Source organism: Notothenia rossii, assembly GCF_949606895.1.
Source record: "Notothenia rossii genome assembly, chromosome: 6".
NCBI lineage: Eukaryota > Metazoa > Chordata > Actinopteri > Perciformes > Nototheniidae > Notothenia > Notothenia rossii.
The window spans coordinates 44,417,446-44,441,692 of record NC_136909.1 but is presented as its reverse complement, the minus strand read 5'-3'; the positions used below and the strand labels follow the sequence as shown (position 1 = coordinate 44,441,692).

General features: G+C 41.0%; 1 protein-coding gene and 1 long non-coding RNA gene across 2 annotated transcripts in view; one reads left to right on the top strand and one right to left on the bottom strand.

The window, feature by feature from the left end:
- The window catches only part of abca2 (ATP-binding cassette, sub-family A (ABC1), member 2), a 422,430-nt gene that overhangs the window by 87,385 nt on the left and 310,798 nt on the right, over positions 1-24,247 (top strand).
- On the bottom strand, positions 864-13,564 carry LOC307044380. Its single transcript, XR_013809628.1, has 3 exons — positions 5,123-13,564; positions 4,277-4,351; positions 864-4,175 (listed from the first exon to the last, which is right to left on the bottom strand). It is a non-coding gene; the product is annotated as an uncharacterized lncRNA (long non-coding RNA).

Below are 24,247 nucleotides of genomic sequence, written 5' to 3'. Positions count from 1 at the left end.
TAACTACTGGCTAGCCACTTTCAATACGTTACGTTTGCTGAACAAGTAACGTTCATAAACACTACTACATAAAGTCCAACCGGGATCATAAACTCACACATAACATATTCACCCATCAATTACACAATTCCAACTCTCCGTTCTTACCTGCAAAGAGCAAAAATATGTATCTTATTATCACAGTTCGCCACACACACACACACACACACACACACACACACACACACACACACACACACACACACACACACACACACACACACACACACACACACACACACACACACACACACACACACACACACACACACCGTGACTTCACTCAAGTGTGTGTTTGCGTTCTCTGAACGTATTCACGCGAGACTTCTCTTTGTCCCCGAACACAGTGTAGCGAACGCGCCCTCTGCTGGTCAGAGTTAGACACTACATAGTGCTAGATAACACTACATTTTTCAAACAATAAACCAACCATTCCTTATCAGAAAATACACAGACAATTCTCACCACACTCTGAACATGAGCTGTACTAAATGCAAATCATGTTAACCATGTAATTACTAATAATGTAGGTATAACAACCCACTGATGGCTCTGTATGCCACATGAGCTTCAGTTAAAATTAAGCTCACTCATTGCATTTAATTTTTTCTTCCAAAGTTACAGTAAAATAAAAAGGACCCTGACTCGGACAATACACAATTCAACATGTTCAATAGAAGAGAATCAGTTATATTGTTTGTACATATGGTACGTTACATATATATCTGTTTGTTTAAGGTGTCCAGGTGATGCAGACAGGCTGGACCAGAGCGTGAGAGACAGAACTGGACTCCTCACAGCAGTGAACTTCAGCACAGGTACAAATATTCTTTTTTTCATACTGTACAAAGAAGATATTGGTTTTAGGGCTGTCAAGTTTTTTTGCGTTAACGCGTTAATAACGCGTTAACAAAAAAAATTAACGCCACTAATTATTTTAACGCGATTAACGCATGTGTATTTTTTGTCCTCGGCCGCCCCGTAGTTTCAGAGCGCATCGAGTTTAAAATACCATCTACAAGCTGATGCTGACAGCCCCGCTCCTGCCGTCCGCTTGCGGGTGTATGGAAAGCCAAAGGTGCCATAATACGCCCGTTGGTGAACATACGGGGAGGCCCGTAAGTTGGTGAGAAAAAACAAGCGAACATACGGGCGTATTTTCGTGCGGTTTTTCGTATGATAATGAGCCCCTCCTTCTGATTTCCATGGCCAATGAGTTCAAAGTTTCTGTAACCAATCAGTGAAGAGTAAAGCCAGACCAAAGCAATCTGTAGATGAAAAGTTCCTGACATTGTGAGGCTGTGAATTGTACATTATTCCAGATTCATGGGACTATGTATTCATTTGCCTTTCAATATATTAAATATATCAATCAATATAACCTGCCTTCATTGTCTTTTAAAATAAAATCGCCTTACCCTTTTCCTTAACCCTCTGGAGTGTGAAGTGAAGGGTATTTTCTCAATTTTTAGATGTCTCCTTAAATCAACTTTTAAATGTACTTCTTATAACATGGCATGGTGTTACATGTCAAAATGTTCAGTAGTCTCTGGTCTTGCTAGAAATGCAAAGTCACTCACCTTATGAGATACTAAGCTTAGAAATCCGATTTTTGGAAAACTTCAAAACTGTTGTGAAACACAGATGTACTCATGTCATCCATTTTTTTTGGTGTTTCAGATTTGGTTCACCAAAGTCTTTGATTCACCAAAGTAGTGAAATATATGAATTACACTATAGGCCTATATAAATGTGTTGTTCATGTCTAAAATGAAAATGTGTAAATGATAATTTAGAGTAAAATATTTCCAGCCCTCTACTTTCACCACAGAAAAGTTACATCAGGACTGATTCGTATTCCATACCAAGGTTCATGTGGTGATGTGTAAAAATACAAATTGAGCATTAAACATTTTTATTCAACCAACTATTTATGTTAACAAGGGCCGGGACCCGATTAAAAAAATTAATCTAATTAATTACAGGCTTTGTAATTAATTAATCGCAATTAATCGCATTTTTAATCACATATAAATATTTGACCTGAGAACAGTGAGAAGCAATTTTTTTCACATGGATTTTAGTATACCATTGAATAATGACTGAATACATAAGCTTAAGCAACAAAACATTGTTTATTTTTTACAAGGTGGTCCTTAACCAAGACCAACAGAAAAGTGCAATTTTTGCCATAAAGTGTAGCAATAGCATATTTAGGAATATAGTAAATTTCAGAGATTCAGGTAGCCTATAGGTAGGTAGACCTTCTGTAAACTATAACACTTTGTTTTTTAAGTATAACACAATACTTTCAAGTACATTCAGAACATTGGAAACCCTGACTATTAGAAAACATCTCTCTGTTGCTTCAGAGGCCATAACAGACTTTGTTGATTTACCAACAGTTGATTTAAAAAATCTAATAAATTTCAGTCCAACTCTCTCAATAACCTTGACCAAAACAATAAACAGTTCAACATAAAGTGCCAGTTGCACCAACAACATAATAAATAGTTCAACATAAAGTGTACTGTACCATTTAAAATAAAATAAAAAAGTGCCAGTGATTGACGTCAATCCCTCCTATTCTTCCAATATCCTGATGAAAAATAAAATCTCTCTGTTGCATAGGCCACTGTTTGATCAACGCGAATTGGGTGTGGGTCCTTGTACTCCGAGTCGGGCTAATGTCCACGCTAGCTTCCACGCTAGCTGCTATAGGTTTTGCATTGAGGTGATACTTGAGGCTTGATGTGCTGCGGTGATATGCAAATTCCTTTTTGCATAATTTGCAAACAACCGTGCTCTTATCGATGCTTCCATCCGTCCGTTTTTTAAAACAAAATGTCCCAACCACGTGGCCAACCAAAGCGGTCTCATCAGCTTGTTCGTTCATGTTTGACTATTGTTCACTGTGGTTTGTTGTTGTTTGAAGTCATGAACGTTAGTTGGTGCTCCAGTATAATCGGTACCACTGAAACTCATCCAGTGAGAAACGTTCCGCGGTGCAAAAATAAGTGCGATTAAAATGCGTTAATTTTTGTGTAATTAATTAATCTTAATTAACGCGTTAAAGTCCCGGCCCTAATGTTAACATAAGAAACTGTAAAATCTCAATATTTACAATATCAGAACTTTCCCAACCAACTATTCATTATAAATGTAAAGACAGGGGGAGCAGTGTAATGGTCTGTCTTCCAGGACAGTGGGTCTGGCTGCTGTGTAGGTGGGGGTGATGGTGCATGGGCTGCTGGAGGCTGTGTCGGAGGGAGGTAGGTGTGATTGTCCCAGGTTGATGCTGGCAGCTGTGTGGGAGGTATGTCTGCTAGGAGAGACTTCTTTGCTGGCTGGGTTGATCGTGATGGCTGTGGTGGAGGCCTTTGTACCAAGGTGTATCTTAATCTTGTGGCAGGCACAGATGGAGGTGGAGGCTGCTGTAGTGATGCTGGTCCTTTGGTCCTTGGTGATGGCTCTGGTGAAGGCAGGGCCGATTCTAGGGTCTGTGGGGGCCCTAGGCAAAAAATTCACTGGGGGCCCCTCGAACCAGCTTTCATCACCATTGTGTTATAAATAATCTGACACCAACAAAAGAATTGCTAAATGTAAACAGTTTTTTATTTAACAACTTCGCATTTTTGTTATATTCAAAGTGAGTTATTAGTTAGTAATATGAATTTAAAAGACATACAAAAACTAATAAATCACACATATAAATATAAAGAACAATTAAAACCAGAATAGTTTTCCTTTGTAAATCTACGTGAAGTTTTTTCAGTATTCTGCGGAAAGACTATATGTTTCTTGTATTGGTCCTCTTGTTACTAGTGCACACTTTTCACTATCATTTAGGACATTTGGCCATTGTGCAGGGTCGTCTGATGTGATCAAACCTTTTGTAGTCGTGGTAGTGCTGCTGGAGGTAGGGGTTGACGTGTCATCTTCATGGTGAGAAGATGTTGCTGTCCCACTGGAGGCAGATGTAGACGCCTCACTGGAGGCAGATGTTGACGCCCCACTGGAGGCAGATGTTGACGCCTCACTGGAGGCAGATGTTGACGCCCCACTGGAGGCAGATGTTGACACCCCACTCAAGGTAGATATTGACGCCCCACTGGAGGTAGATGTTGACTTAACTGCTATGACCAAAAAAGAAACAGGGAATATCATGTTACAAGGAATCTTTGGAGTGCGATGCACAGTATAATCAATTACAAGTGGAATAGCCTACTTAACTTACCATCATCAGAATTTGGATGGGACACCTTATCCTTTTCCGTTGCTGCTGCTGGTGCCAGAAACTTAAGAAAGGATCCTGAGGATAGATAATAAAGTGAAACTTATAACGGTAACATGTTAACAATTCAAAATGCTTTCACTTTATATAATTAAAATTCCTCCATATTCAGTTTTCGAATGTTGTTCTTGGGGATAGCTTCCACTATTCTTCATTGTTTACTATTTCCATTTCATTTGAAAGGGACAATGTCAGTGAACATGGTTCCAATACAGAGGATTGTGTTGGAGCCTTCACTATGGCTACTAAGGTTGAAATATACAGTTTTCAGTATCATCATAAAACCACTAGGAGTACACAACAGATTTCCCCCTCCAAATTACTCCATTACTGGTGTCCCATTTAAACAACGGGTGAAACGTTAATGTAGAAATGGTAGAGACCATGTTTATTTAAGTATCAATGCCAAAAAGATTAAAGAATACATGTTATTACTTTAATTACTAGCTACGTTCTTTCAGCCGGCTAGCTAAGTTAAGCTAACGCGTCAACGGCAACTGTAATTTATAGCTTCTAGATTGTTTCAACCAGCTAGCTAAGCTAAGCTAAGCTAATAGGTCAACGGCGTTGTACCGACCCGGCTGCGCACACATGACTTGGTAATGTCACGGCCAGCAGATACTGTTCTGCTAGGTTAACTCATGTCATGTTAAACGTCAAAGTAAACAAAATAAATAATTTGATTCTAGTGGAAGTTACGTAATTCAAGTTTCTCTATCCCACAATTAAGGTTAGACTAGCAACATTTAGCTATTTAGTATGTCATCTTTATCTACTCAACTTACTTACCACTGTCTTGTTTTTTTCTCTCATCTTCATCTTTTTTCTTCTTCCTTTTTGTCGCTTCCAGAAAGATAATTTATCTTCATTTTTCAGTGCCTTTCCTTGTCATCAGGATTATTTTGTAAACAATAATGCATTGCACGCGATTTGCGACACTGACCGGAAAGAGTCTGTATAAGGTGGGGCCCCATTAGGGAGGTCTCCAATTGTCATTGCAAATGTTGCGCATTGCCCCACTCACTCAAATTCAGTTCATTTACAATAATGGGGTCCCCACTATTGTAGATTAACTGAATTTGATGAAGGCTAATGGCAATGTATGATGTCTGTTTAATTATATTTTTTGTATAATTCCCTGAATTTTGCATTAAAAAAAAAAAAATGACACTGATGTCATTTTAAAGCTGTGTCGCCCCTCGGGGGCCCCCTACTGGTCTGGGGCCCCAAGCAGTTGCCTGCCTTGCCTGTCCGCAAGTGGCGGCCCTGGGTGAAAGCCCTTGAGCCACGGTAGATCTTGACCTGGGGGCAGGCACAGATGGAGGTTCTTGCTGCTAGGCCCAGGCAGCTGTGAAATCGGAAAGAAATATAGGACAATAATTACTACTAAGTTCATTAAAATATAAAGTTCAAGTGGAATGTTTCTCAAGCACAAATAACAATGCACAACTAAAAATAAAATGGGGAGGTGGGACAGGAGTCTCTCTCTCTTTTACAACCTATTTAACTATGTTACACCCACACAATGAAAGTACACTATTACTGTAATATTTACATTTACCTATCTTCAAATGGATCCGTGTTGTTGTTGTTGCTGTATTCTCCAGGTTCTGATGCTCCATCTCCACTGCTGCTAGTGTTACAAGTCCGCTGTGCAGGGCTGGTAATCAGATAATAAGCCTGTTGAATAGGAGAAAAGAATGAAGCAGAGGGAAAGTTGCTGCCGTTTGTGTGGTTGTCCTAGCCAGAATTTATTAAACACATTAATAAATTCACTTACAAATTATATCCGTTTTCTCAATTTATCTAAACATTCTCTGGTTTGACGCCAATTTTTACAATATTCCAAAATCCTATGGAGAAATCCAGTTGCTTTTTGTCAAGGGAACCAGCAGCTTACTTCAGGGTCGTCCTACAAAAATAGGTCATCACTGCACCTCTCTATTTCATGCTGATAACCAAAAACACATTCGAAAAACACATTAACTTCAGTTTAGTGCTTATTGACATTAACAGGACATTGAAGCAATGGTGAAATACATTAAGTACAGAGATATTTTACTTAAGTAAACCACTGCATGAAACAGATATTTAAACATTAACAACGTTTCTGTTCTTCTGAATACATAACCGTTTCTTGGAATCGAAACTAAAATGGTGAAACAGAAACCTACCGCACCCACATCATTTTCTTTTACATGTGCAATGTCCGATGTCAAGACGCCATTGTGCTAATACAGCACAAGGCCATGTTTTGGCCCAGAGGAGGAAAACATTGTTTTGTTTGCCGTTACTCTGAGCTTTGAAGTCTGCCATACAGACTTTGCACTTTTGCACTTTTGCGGACATCTTGTGTTGGTCAAGCTGCATGATTATTTTCTGAAGTACTTCAAAAGTGAAATGAAGGGGGTTTTGGATATGCTATGTTGAGTGCATATAGCAAACCCAGAAGGAGGGCACAAGCTGAGGCAACTGAAGGCAGTTTATTTAGCACCTCCACGCCCTCGATGATGCCGATGTCTGCTGGTGGCTCCTGCAGTCCTTCCTCCTCCATCCGTATCACAAACACACCCATTGTGAGCTCCTCCATCTCCTTCGGAAGGTCATCTGTTCTGGAGTCCTAGAGTAGGAGTAAATGACAACAAACATCACTGGCATCACTTTGCACTAATATGCACTTAATATGGGACAATAATATCACTGGCCGGAGTCCTACTCTGTGATTACTCACTGATTATTCTGACGACTCACATGATCAGAACCTAATATTTAATTCATTTATCTCTTCTGATCCATCTGTATTATTGCGATTATGTTGAGAAGGATTAATATCATTCAATTGTTGTCAAATTGTGGACGTGCTGTGTGGCTGTCTGTGGGGGTGGGGGGGGGTTGTCGTGCATTGTTCTGTGTTTTGTGTTAAAATGTGTAAAATTCAACAAAGAGTATTTTTTTTTTTAAAACATGCTTGGACTACTTTTTACGTATACATGTTGTGTTTCGAGGTATACTTGGGAAAATTACTAAAAACCCAAATTCCGACAGTATGCTTTAGTTATTCCTGATGAGCAGGTGGCACGGTCCATCAGTGTATGAATGGGTGAATGTGAACGTGGTGTTCAAGTGCTATGAGGAGTTGGAAAACCACAAAGGTGCTTTAAACTTACATTATGTCAAATGTCCAAGATTATGAATATAAGCAAACCGGACAAGTGTTATTGTAGTAGAGAAATTTCCCTTTTACAGCATTAATATCAATCTACACGTGTGACTTTGACAAGCTGTGCTGACATGCAAATTGCAGTTAAAACTGACTAGATATTCCTTGATCAGCTCATCTGGATCTTCTCCCAGGAAGATAATGAGGGCTCTCAGGACACACTCCCTCCGAAGATAAATGTCTTCAGTCTAGGACAACATTATTTCGGTTAATTTTATTTTTCAAAATGTGTATTAACAGATTTCCTTACTCTTACAGCTAAAATCCTTCACTTTATTTAGAAACAAATGGACAGTCCTAGTTACAGAGTTTCATAAAACAACGGTTGCCCTCCCCGTGCATCTCTAAAAGGATACACAAAATGTATCCCTTTTAGCTAGCAAGGACTAATTTGACAATGCAGATTTAGCTGGTCAAAAATGTCCATGATGTCAGCAGTCTTTTGACGTGTTGATCCTCCTTTGGCACGGATGACTGTGATTAGCTGACTTGAGTGAATGTCCAACTGGGCCATGAACTTCTCCTCAAGAGGAATGGTCATTATCCTCTGGAACTCTGCATTGATCTATGAAAGAATAATACAAAAATGACAGTGAGTAAATTCATAAAAATTCAATTGAACTCAGTCTGTATGCAATTAACATTTAAAAAAAAAAGAACCATTGAAGCAAGTGTAAACTTCTTCCGACCCCTTTTCGGACGTGTAATTAGCTAAAGCTTTGTTGTTTATTGATACCAGACAATGAAACTACAGATTATTCAATTATTAATTAAATGTTCCGTTATTGCATTCATTTGTATAGTACTGTATCACCTTTTGTTTCATTTGTATTTTCTTTGGTTTTACACGCTCAAAGAAAAAAAACTAAACTAAGCATGCCTACACACTGGGCGACTGTGGCTGTGAGGGAGTGTGGTCGTCTTTCAACCAGAAGGTTGTGGGTTCGATCCCAGCCCATGCAGTCAACATGTCGATGTATCCTTGGGCAAGATACTTAACCCTGAGTTGCTCCCGATGGCATGGCCAACGGTGTGTGAATGTGTGTGAATGTTAGGTCCTAGAGTAAGGTACACTGCTCTGTATGAATGGGTGTGAATGGGTGAATGACATGTAGTATGTAAAGCGCTTTGAGGGGTCTTAAAGACTGGATAAAGCGCTATATAAGTACAGTCCATTTACCATTTACCATTTACTGGCAAAAAGTATAACAAACTAAAAATGTAAATTCTGTCAGTAAACACTGTTAAACATAATCTTTACCACACCATATTATGATGAATGGATAAAAGCTTACTAAAAAATGGATACAGAATAGATTACTTATTTTTGTTGGAACAGTGCCGGCCACCTGTCTTTGAAGTCCTTGATTCCTGGCTCTTGGTTTACCACCTCCTATCGTCTGTATACGAACGTGTGAGCCATTTTGACTGCGATGACCCTATTATTGTTCCTTATCCTGATGTCTGTCAGAAGTTCTATTCTTTCTTTTTCCAGGCTTTCCAGATTGGCACCAGTGGGGAAGGATGGATAAAAGTTACGACTCAGCTCGCTTTGGCCTCTTGACTTTTTTTAGCAGGGAAAGCATCTGTAGCAGCTTTAGATTTCAGGGAATTTACCACCAGCTCTGGGCACCCCTGCAATTTGAGCTGAGTCCTGTAGTTTCCCCATCTTATATTTCAGGCGCTGTTTCCATCCATTGCAGCCATTGAATTAGCCAGGTTCTTTCAAACAAGGATGCTTTTTGATAAGAGCCTCTGCTACTGTGCAGAAATGTGAATCATCTGGATAGGCCTTGTATCCAGAAATTGTTTCTGCAAGTCTATTCAGAATATCAGACTTGCTTCGGGAGCTGACAGTCAACATTTTGTGGCTTCTATGAAACTCAGAATTCCCTTTCACTAGCTGCAGCTCCGTGTCATATGAAAATTGAGGAATCGGAAAGTCCGCTGGCCACTGTTTGGCTCGAGAGGACACAGATTCGGGGAATGAGAGGATTATTGTGTCATCTGATGCCAACGAAACATTGCCATGACACTCAAGTGAAGACGATGATGTGGTATCAGTGGCAATGTTCAAAGGTGTATTTGTTTGCTGGTGGATCACTTTGATTGTTCCCAAATCCTGAAGTTGAGTGGTGGAATTCAGATTGAAGAAGTCGTTGCCAAAGTCTTGGTCCATGTACTGCAGTCTGACGTCGCCCTTTAACCCAAAGAAAGTCTTTAACTTGCTGAGAAGGTCATCCAATGATTCCGGTATGCCATTTGGAAGAGACAGTTTTTCAATGTTGTTCTCCCCCAAAATCACTTTCAGTCTTGCAGGCGTCGAATCAGCCATGGCAGTCTGAGAAGACAACACAAGCACAATACGTTTTAAGAAAAGCACATTAAACATAATTCCTTATTATTCACACTGTTAATGTATCATCTTATAGATGTGTTATCAGTTTTCAGTAAAAGGACTACAACTTCGTGTAAATCCCTTTTCCACTGGCGGAATTTGCTGACTTGACTCCAGCACATATTTAAAAAATGACATAATGCCCACCCTTACCATCAATGTTAGGTTCCTTTTAAATAAAGGAAATTTGCAGTTGACAACTTGTAAGTGCAAAAAAATGTAATGTTATCATTTGAAATCTCCAAAGGGTTGATAGTTAGTCTTGCACCAATAACAAATATGTATAGGAAGTAGGGGTGGGCGATATTGAAAAAGATAATATCACAATATTTTTCAAGCAGTATCACGATAGACGATATTTATCACGATATTTTTTCATGTCGGTTATTATGGTTATTTTTCAAGTTACTTAACAGTACAACCACCTACAAGGTAACAAAAACCGAAATAAAAAGGAGTAACAGACCAAAATACCATTTCAAGCTGGTTTTAATTCTGCAATGAACCCTGAATGAACAATTCAACAGGAATTTTGATATGGCTTCCTCAGTGTTCAAGTAGGTGAGCCTACACCCTACAACAAACGTTAACACTGGTTTCTTCATCAAGTACAGTGCACTCTCTTGCTAAATAAAATAAAATATTCAAGGCACAGTTTCTCAGTATAAAAATTCACATTCTGTTTTAGGTAGCACTAGCAGTGATGTAACATCAATAAACATGAAAAGGAGAGTAAAACATAACTAAGTAAAATATCAATGAGGAAAAGTCAGTGCCAAACAATTAAAATGTAAATTTTAGACTTGAAGTGCAATCAAAGACTTTAGCATAACTGAACATCTGTTTAAAAAGGGAAAAACAATATAAATACCTTATTGATAAAATAAAAATATAAGCCAACAGAATCAACCAAGACAATAAATGAAGTGCAATACTGTCTGAATCCTGACTAGACAGCATGGTTTTTACTAACCGTTATCAGTATTTAGTTACTTCGGCATCATTTTGAAACGTAACGTGGAAAAGGGACCACATTACTCCTGTTCTGGCTGCCTTACACTGGCTCCCTATAGAACACAGGATAGAATTTAAAATTCTTCTTCTCGCCTACAAAGCCCTTAATGGGCAGGCGCCATCTTACCTTAAATAACTCATTATACCCTATTGTCCTACTAGGGCATTGCGTTCCAAGAATGCAGGGTTGTTGGTTGTTCCTAGAGTCTCTAAAAGTACAATGGGAGCCAGAGCCTTTTCTTATCAAGATCCACTTTTGTGGAATCAGCTTCCAGTTTGTGTTCGGACGGCAGACACCCTATCCGTTTTTAAGAGTGCGCTTAAGACCTTCCTTTTTGATAAAGCTTATAGTTAGGGCTGATTAGATTCAGCCCCTAGTTTTGCTGATATAGGCTTAGTTTGTCGGGGGACATCTTACTTCTTCCTTCTCTCTGTCTATACCTGTGTACTCTCATGTTCCGATTAACCCAGCTTCCCCAAATTTCTTTCTTTTTGGTGTCTATATACGCCGGGATCCGGAGTCATGGATGATCCTGCGGTCCTGTGTCATGGATTGCGAGTCCTGGATCTTGAGTCGTGGCTGCGGTCCTGGATCATAAGTCCTGGATGGATATCCTCGTGGATTCATCTTCTTATTATACACACATGCATTTCAAAACATTTGGACTACCTATGTTGCAAATGTATTATCTTTTCAATTTACACACGGCATCTATTGCACGTCTGTCCGTCCTGGGAGAGGGATCCCTCCTCTGTTGCTCTCCCTGAGGTTTCTCCCATTTTTCCCTTTAAACTGTGGGGTTTTCTCTGGAAGTTTTTCCTTGTACGATGTGAGGGTCTAAGGACAGAGGGTGTCGTATTGTCATACTGATATTCTGTACAAACTGTGAAGTCCACTGAGACAAATGTAACATTTGTGATATTGGGCTATATAAATAAACATTGATTGATTGATTGATTGAAACGTGTATTACAATTTAATCACGGTAAAATAGGTTAATTTTGTCATAGTTGGTTTCCACCACAGTATTGCATGGATATGCATGGATATAAGCCCCGCCCTCTCTCCAGCGCGTCCTGTTTGAGTGACAGGAGTAAACACAGCTGACAGCCGCGGTGAAACTCCAGCGGTTAGAGAGATGAGAATATTCACATCGCGTCCGTTGTGAACGCAGCATAATGCAGTTCAGAAACCACTGTTCTGACGCTTTTAAAGCAACTTCGAGATTTTAACACTATCAGGAGCACGCAGGCCATGGAGGCCGTAGGACGTACAATTATTTTCGGGGGCTTCACGGCCAGACCAAAGGGCATGCCATCATGGCCGCCGTAAAAATCCTACCCTGGTACACTCGCAGCACTCACAGTGAGTGCACATTCTATGACTGAGTAAATCTCTGTATCACGATAGATATGATATCTCTGAAAAGGCATATCGTGGAGACCTAATCTCGTCTCGACGATATCGTCATATCACTCATCCCTAATAGGAAGTCATAAAAAAACAAATATATATCGTTGTTCTGCAGGTGAAGCATTACAACTCTGACCACTCAGAAAAAGCCCACACACTGTTTGAGTGTTCTCACAAATTATTTTCTGATATTTACCTAGTGTAATTATTTGTTGGTGAAATGATAAATAAAACCTTTGAAAACAAAAAAAAACACTGGTATGAAATAAATCTGTTTTGAGAACACAATAACCAGAGTTAGGAAAAGGGACCACATTACTCCTGTTCTGGCTGCCTTACACTGGCTCCCTATAGAACACAGGATAGCATTTAAAATTCTTCTTCTCGCCTACAAAGCCCTTAATGGGCAGGCGCCTACTTACCTTAAAGAACTCATTATACCCTACTGTCCTACTAGGGCATTGCGTTCCAAGAATGCAGGGTTGTTGGTTGTTCCTAGAGTCTCTAAAAGTACGATGGGAGCCAGCGCCTTTTCTTATCAAGCTCCACTTTTGTGGAATCAGCTTTCCAGTTTGTGTTCGGACGGCAGACACCCTATCCGTTTTTAAGAGTGCGCTTAAGACCTTCCTTTTTGATAAAGCTTATAGTTAGGGCTGATTAGATTCAGCCCCTAGTTTTGCTGATAAAGGCTTAGTTTGTCATTTAGTCAAATGTCTTTCTTTTTGGTGTCTATATACGCCGGGATCCGGAGTCATGGATGATCCTGCGGTCCTGTGTCATGGATCGCGAGTCCTGCATCTTGAGTCGTGGCTGTGGTCCTGGATCATAAGTACTGGATGGATATCCTCGTGGATTCATCTTCCTATTATACACACATGCATTTCCAAACATTTGGACTACCTATGATGCAAATTATCTTTTCAATTTACACACGGCATCTATTGCACGTCTGTCCGTCCTGGGAGAGGGATCCCTCCTCTGTTGCTCTCCCTGAGGTTTCTCCCATGTTCCCCTTTAAACTGTGGGTTTTCTCTGGAAGTTTTTCCTTGTACGATGTGAGGGTCTAAGGACAGAGGGTGTCGTATTGTCATACTGATATTCTGTCCAAGCTGTGAAGTCCACTAAGACAAATGTAACATTTGTGATATTGGGCTATATAAATAAACATTGATTGATTGATTGATTGATTGATTGATTGATTGATTGATTGACAATAGTTATGAATTATTTATTTTTCCACCTAATAAAATATCACTTTTCGCTTCCTCACCCTTTAAACATGGACATATCTTTTCAATGTGACAAGACGCATCCCTCGGATTTTGAAGTCTGCCAGTGGGTAATCATCTTGTGGCTCAAAAAGTTCCACTTCCTTGCCTGGTGACGTTTTGAGATCATAAGCTCTATAATGTTCAATGTACCATCCACTGAGCTTTTTCACAATGAAGATCAACTTGTCCTGCAGTATCACCATTTGGAGGATTTCACAAAACTCTGGGAGTCCTCCCAGTGACCCATAGATCAAGATCATCCCACACTTTACTGGGAGTATCTTTGTAGGTAAAAAATAATTTGTATATCAGCTTTGGCTGAACTCTAAAATGAATAACTCCACAGAAAACAAAACAGTGGATTTTGTCCTATAATCACCTCCTGCACTTTGCGTTTACGTTGAAATTACTTTCAGAACACGCAGCAACATTAAAGTACTCTCTATATCACTCACAGTAGTGTAGCTTCACGTACCTTAGGTAGTAGTCCAATACGATGTGTCAAAGCCTGAAGAAACCACCACCGGTCAGGCATGAGAAATCATGAGAAGAAAAAGAAATACATTTATATTAGGGGGGACATTTCTAATCGTTGTTAAGCTTTCACAGTCACGTATTATCACCCCGAACGTAGTAATGGTCTTATCAGCAACAGCAAATTACACTACAAGGCTTCTTATTAGCACATTAGCACAGCAACACAGAGCTGGATAACGCTTTAACCACCGAGCTACTATAAATGTGAGGCTTTATCAACGCCGCATCAATCACTTCCAGCATAGACAAGAAGGGAGTCCCGCCTTCGAGGCGACCGGCACAACAAATTATTACTGCATCTCCCACACAGCGAGGTTGAGTTCTATGTTCGTCAGCTGGATGCATCACCGGGCTTTCACCAGCGCAACATGCCCCCTCACTGCTCGGTGATGCCGTATCGTCTTTATAATTACACTCGACGCAGCGGCGGTGACACTACATTAAACCCTTCACACACACACGCCGAAATAGTACAAAAAAAATGTGTTCAGTTTGGTGACAAGCTAGTGTACTAATAGTGATAGTACTAGCCTTAACATGACCTAGTTTGCGCATTAGTTTGCGCTAATTTGGTAATAAGCAGCTACGCCAGTACACAATAGGAATAACTTTAACACATTTCAGTGACAATATTAAACCAAGAGAGTAGGCTTCTAACGGCAAGTAACCAACTATCGTCATGTTTGAGCTAAAGCTAGCGGTTTAGCTAACAGTGGAGCCAGTGCATCATAGCTTAGTTCCTTCAGTTTTCAAACGTTAAGGCTAAATATTTGCAACAGCATTTAAACAATTTAGGTGGAACATATTATATCTGACATTGTACATTATTTTTATATAAGAAATGTAACCGTATGTCGAAGTCACGTCTCAAGAGAAAAAGGCGGCACATGTGACGGTGGAAAGATCTGGCAAAGACGTTGACGTCATGACGTCACACGCACGTTAGATGAGAGAAACTTGATTGATTTGCTTTCACTGATAAAAAAATAGCAAGTCAAGTCAACGAACAAAAAAATCACATCAATACAACCCACAAAAGTACATTGGAATCTCTAAAGCATAAATCTGAATCAGATTTATTAAATGTATTAAGTTACTTCAACTACTATCAAGTACACTTTTTAGAGTGTACCACAAAATGGTTCTGAGACTTATTCAGAAATGTATACAAAGGTTCATCACAAACACTCCAGCATTTTCTGCTTCTATTTCATTGCATGCTTCAGAATAGTATTATATATTGATATATAGTGTGTAGCGACCCTGATAGGATGCTGAGGGTGTCACTCAGGCATCCCCCGTCTCTCTGCCAATCACAGAGCTGCACAGTGATGCTGTTCTAGGTGCGGGCCTGTGGTTGGGGGAGCAGACGGGGGAGGGCGGGAAGTTGTGACGTAGACAGGGATATATATATATGGGTATGTGTGGGAGTTAGAGAGAATGTGTGAGGTTGAACCCACAAGCTGTTCCTGAATCTGTGATCATATAAAAAGAAGAGTTATTAAAGCCTAATAACTTGAAGCCGGTTTCCGACTCCATCTGTTAACGTTACATTAATGTCAGAGGTGACTTTTCGAACGGAGGACGTCTATCCTGAGGGGTGTTCGTAACTGCGTCACGGAGCTAGCAGGTAAGCTAGAGGAGATGGAAAAGTTCAGCAAGATGGGAGTGAAGCATGAGTGGGGAGTTTGTGAAGGCACGGGAGGCGAGATAGCGCCTGAGGGAGTCGGCGGTGATGATGGCTAGAGACGTGGGATTGTCGCCATCTTCAGCTGCGTTTCGCGACAAAACCAAGCGGGATGTAAACAACAATGGCGGCGCCCCGGAACCGGTAGCAGCCGCCGCGTCCGTGAAGACACCCAAGTACTCGGGTAAGGCTGACTGGGAGGCTTTCCATGCCCAATTTGAACTGCTTGCACAGGCCGGGGGGTGGTCAGTAGAGACTAAAGCACTACAGCTAGCTTTGTGCCTCACAGATGAGGCTCTGTCATGTTTGCTGCTGCTTAGCCCTGAGGACCGGCACAGCTATGAAGCGTTAGTGGGGGCTTCGAAGAGGCGGTTTGGACAGTGTTTCCCGCCAGAGCTGCTCCGGAACAAATTGAGTAACCGCTGTCGGAAGTCTGGAGAGACGCTGCGTGCGTTAGCTAACGACGTGGAGAACCTGACGCGGCGGGCATATGCACACATGCCACCCGGAGTGCAGAGTGAGCTGGCACGTGATCAATTCATCAGGGCTCTCCTCCCTGCGGACTTGAGGGTTGGGGTACGGTTGCAGCATCCACAGTCCTTGCAGGCGGCCTTGGAGATGGCTGTGGAGAGAGAGATTGTGTGGAGTGTGGCAGCGAGGAGCAGCGGAGGGCCGGTACCACTGGCTGTGAGGAGCTGCAGAGAGGAGGAGAAGCCTGCATGGGTTACCAAGATGACTGAAAGTGTTCCAGTTTTATTAGAAGAGAAAATGAGGGAGATGGAAGCAGCTGTCAATGCAGAGAGGGAACTGTGGCAGCAACAGGAGGCTAGACTCAAAGCGGAGCTGGCCTCTCGTGAGCGAGATCTCCAGGAGAGTAAAGAGAAGGAGAGCTTTGTGGCCTCTCTGGAGAAGTGCCTCCAAGAGGGCAAAGAGAGAGAAAGGAGCCTGGTGGAGGAGGGTGCCAAGAGGGGGGCGCAGTTCAAAGAGCTGCTCAGGAGCCTTTAAGCCGAGAAGGACAACCCTATAGGAGCGTCTGATGAACCAGCTGGCCCAGCTCAACGGCAGCATCGCAGACTACCAGCAGGAGGCGGCGGACAACTTGGAGCATTTGACCGAGTTGCAGCAGGAGGTGGAGCGGTTGGCGAGGGAGCGGGCCGAGTTGAAGGCCGAGGCGCAGAGCGAGAGCAACCGGGCCGCCAGGCTGGAGGAGGACATGAGGCAAGCACAGAGAGAGAGAGCCGAAGCCAAGTCTGGTAAGCAGAGGGAGCTGGAGCAGCAGCTGAGGTTCACTCAGAGGGTCAGGGAAGGCAGTCAGAGCAGAGCGCGGCAGCTGGAGGAGCTGCTGAGGGAGAAGCAGCTGGAGGTCCGGCAGCTGCAAAGGGACTGCATCAAGTACCAGGAGAGGATCAGCGAGATGGGTAGAGACGCTAAGGCGCTGCAGCAAGGTTACAACAAGCTCCAGAATAAGCTAGAACAATCCCAACTGGAGACTTCGAAAACTATAGAAGACCTGAAAAGGACAGACGCAGAGTTTGATACCTGTAAATCCCAGCTGGATGAGTCCCAGAAGCAGGCAAGCGTAGCTATAGCGGAGAGGAGTACCATGGAGCAGAACGCCCAACAGAGAGAGGCCTCGAGGAAGGCAGAGGCGGAGCAGACCCGGGACTCTGTGAGGTTCAGACGCGGAGGCGAACTGAAGGAGATGGAGCTGAGACGGGACGAGGTGGACAGAAGCGGAACTATGACACCAGGACAAGAGGGCAGCATTTCCGGGCCGGGGAACTGGTCTGGGTCTACAGCCCACAACGGAAGAAAGGCCGTTGCCCAAAACTGGACAGCCAGTGTGTTGGTCCCTGCAGAGTACTGGAGAGGGTGGGGGTAGTGGTCTACATGGTGCAGCTGCCACTAAAAGGGGAGAAAAGTTGGGCTCCACCGAGACTTTGTTTGGTAGTAAAATGTATAGTGAGACCCCTCGGTTCCTGTAGAGGGCAAGAATGCGCCCTGGTCTCACGGGAAGGGATGGTAGTCCACCCAGACCTTCCTAGTCAAAGTTCAGTGTGTTGTTGTTGTAGTGTTTGTGCTGAGTTTTGTTTGTTCCTCGTGGGCGAGGAACTTTGTAGTGGGGGGGTAGTGTAGCGACCCTGATAGGATGCTGAGGGTGTCACTCAGGCATCCCCCGTCTCTCTGCCAATCACAGAGCTGCACAGTGATGCTGGTCTAGGTGCGGGCCTGTGGTTGGGGGAGCAGACGGGGGAGGGCGGGAAGTTGTGACTTAGACAGGGATATATATATATGGGTATGTGTGGGAGTTAGAGAGAGTGTGTGAGGTTGAACCCGCAAGCTGTTCCTGAATCTGTGATCGTATAAAAAGAAGAGTTATTAAAGCCTAATAACTTGAAGCCTTTTTCCGACTCCATCTGTGAACATTATAAGTGCTTGTGAAGGAAGAGGGGACACATATACATATATATATATATATATATATACACAGTATATGAAAACAAGAGGGACATAATATCACAAAACAATTAATGATGATGATTATTTCAGCCATATGTATAATAGTGTTAATATCTATGAGATTTAAAGTATTAATAATAATAATTCCCTGCAAAAGCACTAATAACAATACAATAATGGCAAAAATAGCAATTTGATATATAGTACAAAACAATCATTGTCATGTGAAGCAAGGAGTTGTTGGACCGAAATGCAAAGACTGGAGACAGCAGAATACTTAACAAAAATGTATATTTGACAGGCAGAACAGGAACTCAAGTAACAACAATCAACACGGAAAAAACAGAACTTCATGACATAGACAAACAAGGAACGGACAAGAACAGGACAGAAAACCAGGACTTATACAGGACTGTCTCAGAAAATTAGAATATTGTGATAAAGTTCTTTATTTTCTGTAATGCAATTAAAAAAACAAAAATGTCATACATTCTGGATTCATTACAAATCAACTGAAATATTGCAAGCCTTTTATTATTTTAATATTGCTGATTATGGCATACAGCTTAAGAAAACTCAAAAATCCTATCTCAAAAAATTAGAATAGTTCCTCAAACCAAGTAAAAAAAAAAGATTTATAACAGCAAAACACAATCAAACATTTGAAAATGTCCATTAATGCACTCAGTACTTGGTTGGGAATCCTTTTGCACGGATTACTGCATCAATGCGGCGTGGCATGGAGGCAATCAGCCTGTGGCATTGCTGAGGTGTTATGGATGCCCAGGATGCTTCAATAGCGGCCTTTAGCTCATTAGCATTGTTGGGTCTGGTGTCTTTCAGCTTCTTCTTCACAATACCCCACATATTCTCTATGGGGTTCAGGTCAGGGGAATTTGCAGGCCAATCGAGGACAGTAATGCCATGGTCAGTACACCAGTTACTGGTGGTTTTGGCACTGTGGGCAGGTGCCAGATCATGCTGGAAAATGAATTCCTCATCTCCATAGAGCTTTTCAGCAGACGGAAGCATGTAGTGCTCTAAAATCTCTTGGTACACAGCTGCATTTACTCTGGGCTTGATGAAACACAGTGGACCAACACCAGCAGCTGACATGGCTCCCCAAACCATCGCTGACTGTGGGAACTTCACACTGGATTTCAAGCAACTTGGATTTTGCTCCTCTCCAGCCTTTCTCCAGACTCTGGCGCCTTGACTTCCAAATGAAATACAAAACTTGCTTTCGTCTGAAAAGAGGACTTTGGACCACTGTGCAACTGTCCAGTGCTTCTTTTCCTTAGCCCAAGTCAGACGCCTCTTCCGTTGTCTTGAGTTCAGAAGTGGCTTGACCATGGGAATATGGCTATTGTAGCCCATTTCCCGGACACGTCTGTGAACAGTGACTTTTGATACCTGGACTCCAGCTTCAGTCCACTGTCTTTGAAGCTCCCCCAAATTCTGGAAGCGACTCTTCTTCACAATGCTGTTAAGGCTGCGGTCATCTCTCTTGGTTGTGCAGCGTTTCCTGCCACATTTCCCCCTTCCAACAGACTTTTTGTGGATGTGCTTTGAAACTGCACTCTGTGAACAGCTTGCTCTTTGAGAAATTTCTTTTTGTGTCTTACCCTCCTGATGGAGGGTGTCAATGACGGTCCTCTGGACAGCAGTCAGATCAGCAGTCTTCCCCATACTTGTGATTTAGTTTACTGAACCAAGCTGAGTGTTTTTCAAGGCTCAGGAAACCCTTGCAGGTGTTTCGAGTTAATTAGACGATTCAAGTGATTCGTTGAACACCCTACTAGTATACTTTTTCATGATATTCTAATATTTAGAGATAGGATATTTGAGTTTTCTTAAGCTGTATGCCATAATCAGCAATATTAAAATAATAAAAGGCTTGCAATATTTCAGTTGATTTGTAATGAATCCAGAATGTATGACATTTTTGTTTTTTTAATTGCATTACAGAAAATAAAGAACTTTATCACAATATTCTAATTTTCTGAGACAGTCCTGTATACTAACAGGGTGACGAGGGGATGAAGTGCAAGTGGACACACAACACAGTGTGTAGCTGTGATGGAGATATTTTCAGTTTAGCTGAATGTATGCCATGGAACACATGTATGGCATACATCCCAGGTCTTAGAACACCGAATGTATAACTTTATCAGTTTTAAAAAAATAAATAAACGAACCTGAAAACGTGATCAATTCCCAATGATGCATTATATTTTCACGAGAATTTTACATTATCCGTTGCTAGGTTTTAGATGATCAGTAGGTAAAAGTGGTATCACAATTAGTCAGTCGGAATATTTTATTACATTATGCCCAGGTACTCACAAGAACATAAGATATCTGAGAACATCCAGAGATTACATTATAAACTTAATTTTAGCCTCTTCACCTCATTGGAGTCAAGAATTACTGTCAAGCTCACCAAGAAACAGCACCGCGTATGAAGACTGAATGGAAATGGATAGATACATGTTGAAAAGCATTATAATTAGTAAAAGAAACAAGAGCATTTTTTAAACTTCATGCAGATATTAATAGCATTTAAAGCTGTGCATGTTCTCAGGCAGCAATGCATAGTGCATTTATCTATAGCTTTTTGTTGCTTTCCTACAGTATGTGCTTATGTACCGTGGCACTAATGAACAATGTTAAACTCAGGGATATGTTTTGTAATATATCAATGTCAACACATTATGTTTTCTTTAAAAAAACATAATGTGGCTATTATTGAATTTCCCCATGAGGTCTGGACTGTTATTTGTCGAAAACACATCCCAATGGATGACTACAGATGTAGCGATTCATTTCAGACAGTTTGAAACGCGAGGGCCGTGATTGGTACGTGATCTGCCCTCGCTCAAGGGAAAACCTCCAGCTTGACTTGAGACCGCCCCCGTGATAGATAAATGTAATTATAATGAAGCCAGCTGCAATGGATCATTGATCCACCAGGGGGTGCAGTGGTTTTCCACACTGGAGCTCATGTGAAATAAAGTCAGATACAGTACGCTGGATGTACAGCGGAACTTTGTTAAGATCCATATGTCACGGATATCATACTACTGTGCTAAATAAGAGACATGTAATCATTTACAAAACATCACCATGTTGTTATTTAACAAAATAATTTTGTTATTCTAAAAAAACGAACGGGGGGAAATGCAGCCCGGCTCTCGATTTTTAATCCTAATTTAATCATCATCTTCACCACGATCATTTATGTTTATGTTCGCCGAATTGACATGAAATCACTGACACATATGAATATACTGTATTCAACTTCATTAAAACGTTATTAACGTGCCTAAACTCAGTAATTCACCCAAAATATGTATATTTTAATGGAGCTTCGTCGGTCGATCAGGATCCCAAAGCGTAGCGATGAAGGGTGTTATTTTCCCCATAAGGAACAAGTCGCTGCAAATTATCCCGCTTATTACATGGCCACATTCTCAACAAAGTAACGACATGACTCCCAATATTAATTGAAATGCTTTTATGGATTTATAAAATGTTTTTATTGATTAAAAAAATTGTTGTACGTATTGATTTAAATTGACATGCATCCGCTAAGAAAAATAGTCCGTTGTTACAGTTTTTTAAACAGTCTGAATGAAACGGCAGCTCTCAGCTGTGTATTTAAACAACTAATGGCCCATCAACCACAGCTCTCTGCCCCCCTCCCCCCCTGATCTTTCTTCTCCAGCAGCTAAATTAACAGTAGGTTACTCTGAGTGACCATAGACTGTATGTGACAAGCTTACAGTTAGTGACGTAACAACACCATAAAAGCTGGTGGGTTGAAAGCCATACGGGAGGTAAAAATAACTAGAATAATTGTGATTTATTTATCGTGGCTTTTATGTTTTTACGTATAAAATGTTATGTAATTCAGGCTTATAGTTCACCCTTCTCTAAAAGCCTTCAACAATGACAATATTCATTGTAATTTAATAAATCCTTCCAACACACATTGTAAAAAATAGCCTACTGTAAGTTAAGAAATCATTTCAATATGTACATCTTCTGATGTAACAACAATAACATTATAAATAGTAACATAGCTGAACATGGTATTGCACATTTAGCTTTGAGTGTTACTGACCTGAGATGTTTTTATTACATGAATTAAGGTGACTGAGGCTTTGGGATGCAAACTCATCGGTATGAAAAAGGTGACAAGGATCCGAGCCCCCGGCTCCCCCACCCCACGGAATAATAGAGGATTTTAGCAGTCAGAACAACTAAAGCAGCAGTGTTAATAATAACAGAAAAGCCAAAGAGTCACATCTAATAGAAATATATAAAATCATTTATTTTAAATTGTGTAGCAGTCAGTTTATAATTTTCGCAGCACTGTTGAGCATTTTGAAAATGTATTTTCATGTCTTTGTGCAAGGCTTAAGTCTTTTTATCTTTATAGCCACATGGTGTAAAGTAACTAAGTTTTTAAACTCAACAAGTACTATACTTGGGCACAATTTTGAGATACTTGTACTTTATTTAAGTATTTCAATGTTTTTCTACTTTGTTCTTCTACTCCACTACAGTTCAGAAGTACATGCTGTACTTTTCCTCCACTCCATGTATGTAATACCTTTAGTTACTTTACAGATGTGGATGAATGATGTGAAATATATTCAAGTGTTAATTCCGACTTTAGTTCCACCTGGAGTGAATCCACAAGCTACCCTGCAGTATACAAAGTCATTCAAACTAGCTGCACCTTTACCAGCTTTGAGAACACTTTCATGATCAATCATTATAAAACATATCATATCTATTATTCTGAAATGGACCAATCTGCACAATGACTACTTTTACTGTCGCTTCTTTCATTATATTTTGATGATAATACTTTTCTACTTTTACTTGAGGAAAATTTTGAATGCAGGACTTTTACTGTAACAGAGTATTCCTACACTCTGGGACTATTACTTTTACTCAAGTACAAGATCTGAGTACTTCTACTTTTACTCAACTACAAGACCTGAGTACTTCTACTTTTACTCAAGTACAAGACCTGAGTGCTTCTACTTTTACTCAAGTACAAGATTTGAGTACTTCTACTTTTACTCTAGTACAAGATCTGTGTGCTTCTACTTTTACTCAAGTACAAGATCTGAGTACTTCTACTTTTACTCAAGTACAAGACCTGAGTACTTCTACTTTGACTCAAGTACAATATATATATACTTATACCACCTCTGTTTATAGCCTATGAAAAAAACTATTAGAAATAGAAGGCTAAAGCTAACGTTAGCAGATAGTGACAATGTATGCTAGCTAGCTAGCTCAACGATTCCTTAAATAATATTGCCACAGAAAAACGTTTCAGTTCACATCACGCTCTGACGCTCCGACAGGGAGCTCTGCTCTGGACACCTGAACGGCCCGTTCTAACAGCTGTTCACCAGCGGCCCAGTCTGTGCCACAGTGACTCCGGACGCACAGTTAATATTAACGAACGCACCCGTAGGTAATGTAGCTGCTGAAGCTTGACCATCATCTCGGAGCAGCAGAGCCTTATTATACATCCATGAGCAGAGCCGACAGGCAGGAAGACTCGAGCACACAGCTCGTACTTCATTATAATATATAAAAAAAGAACACCATGCGTGTCATGATGGCAAATAACAGCTCACGTCCGCAGATTACTCCGGGTCCCAGACCCCAAAAATATTTTTATTGCAGATCTACATGAATCACACAAACAACTTATTTTGGATTCAAAAAGGCGAATTTCGCCGAAAGGTGACAAGTTTGCATCACTGAACATAGACAGAGCACAACTGAAACATAACATCTGAGATGTAACAACATAATACACTTTTTGGGGATGCTTGCGATGTGAGTGAGGGACACGGCTTAGAACGGGCGTGCCCCTGGCAG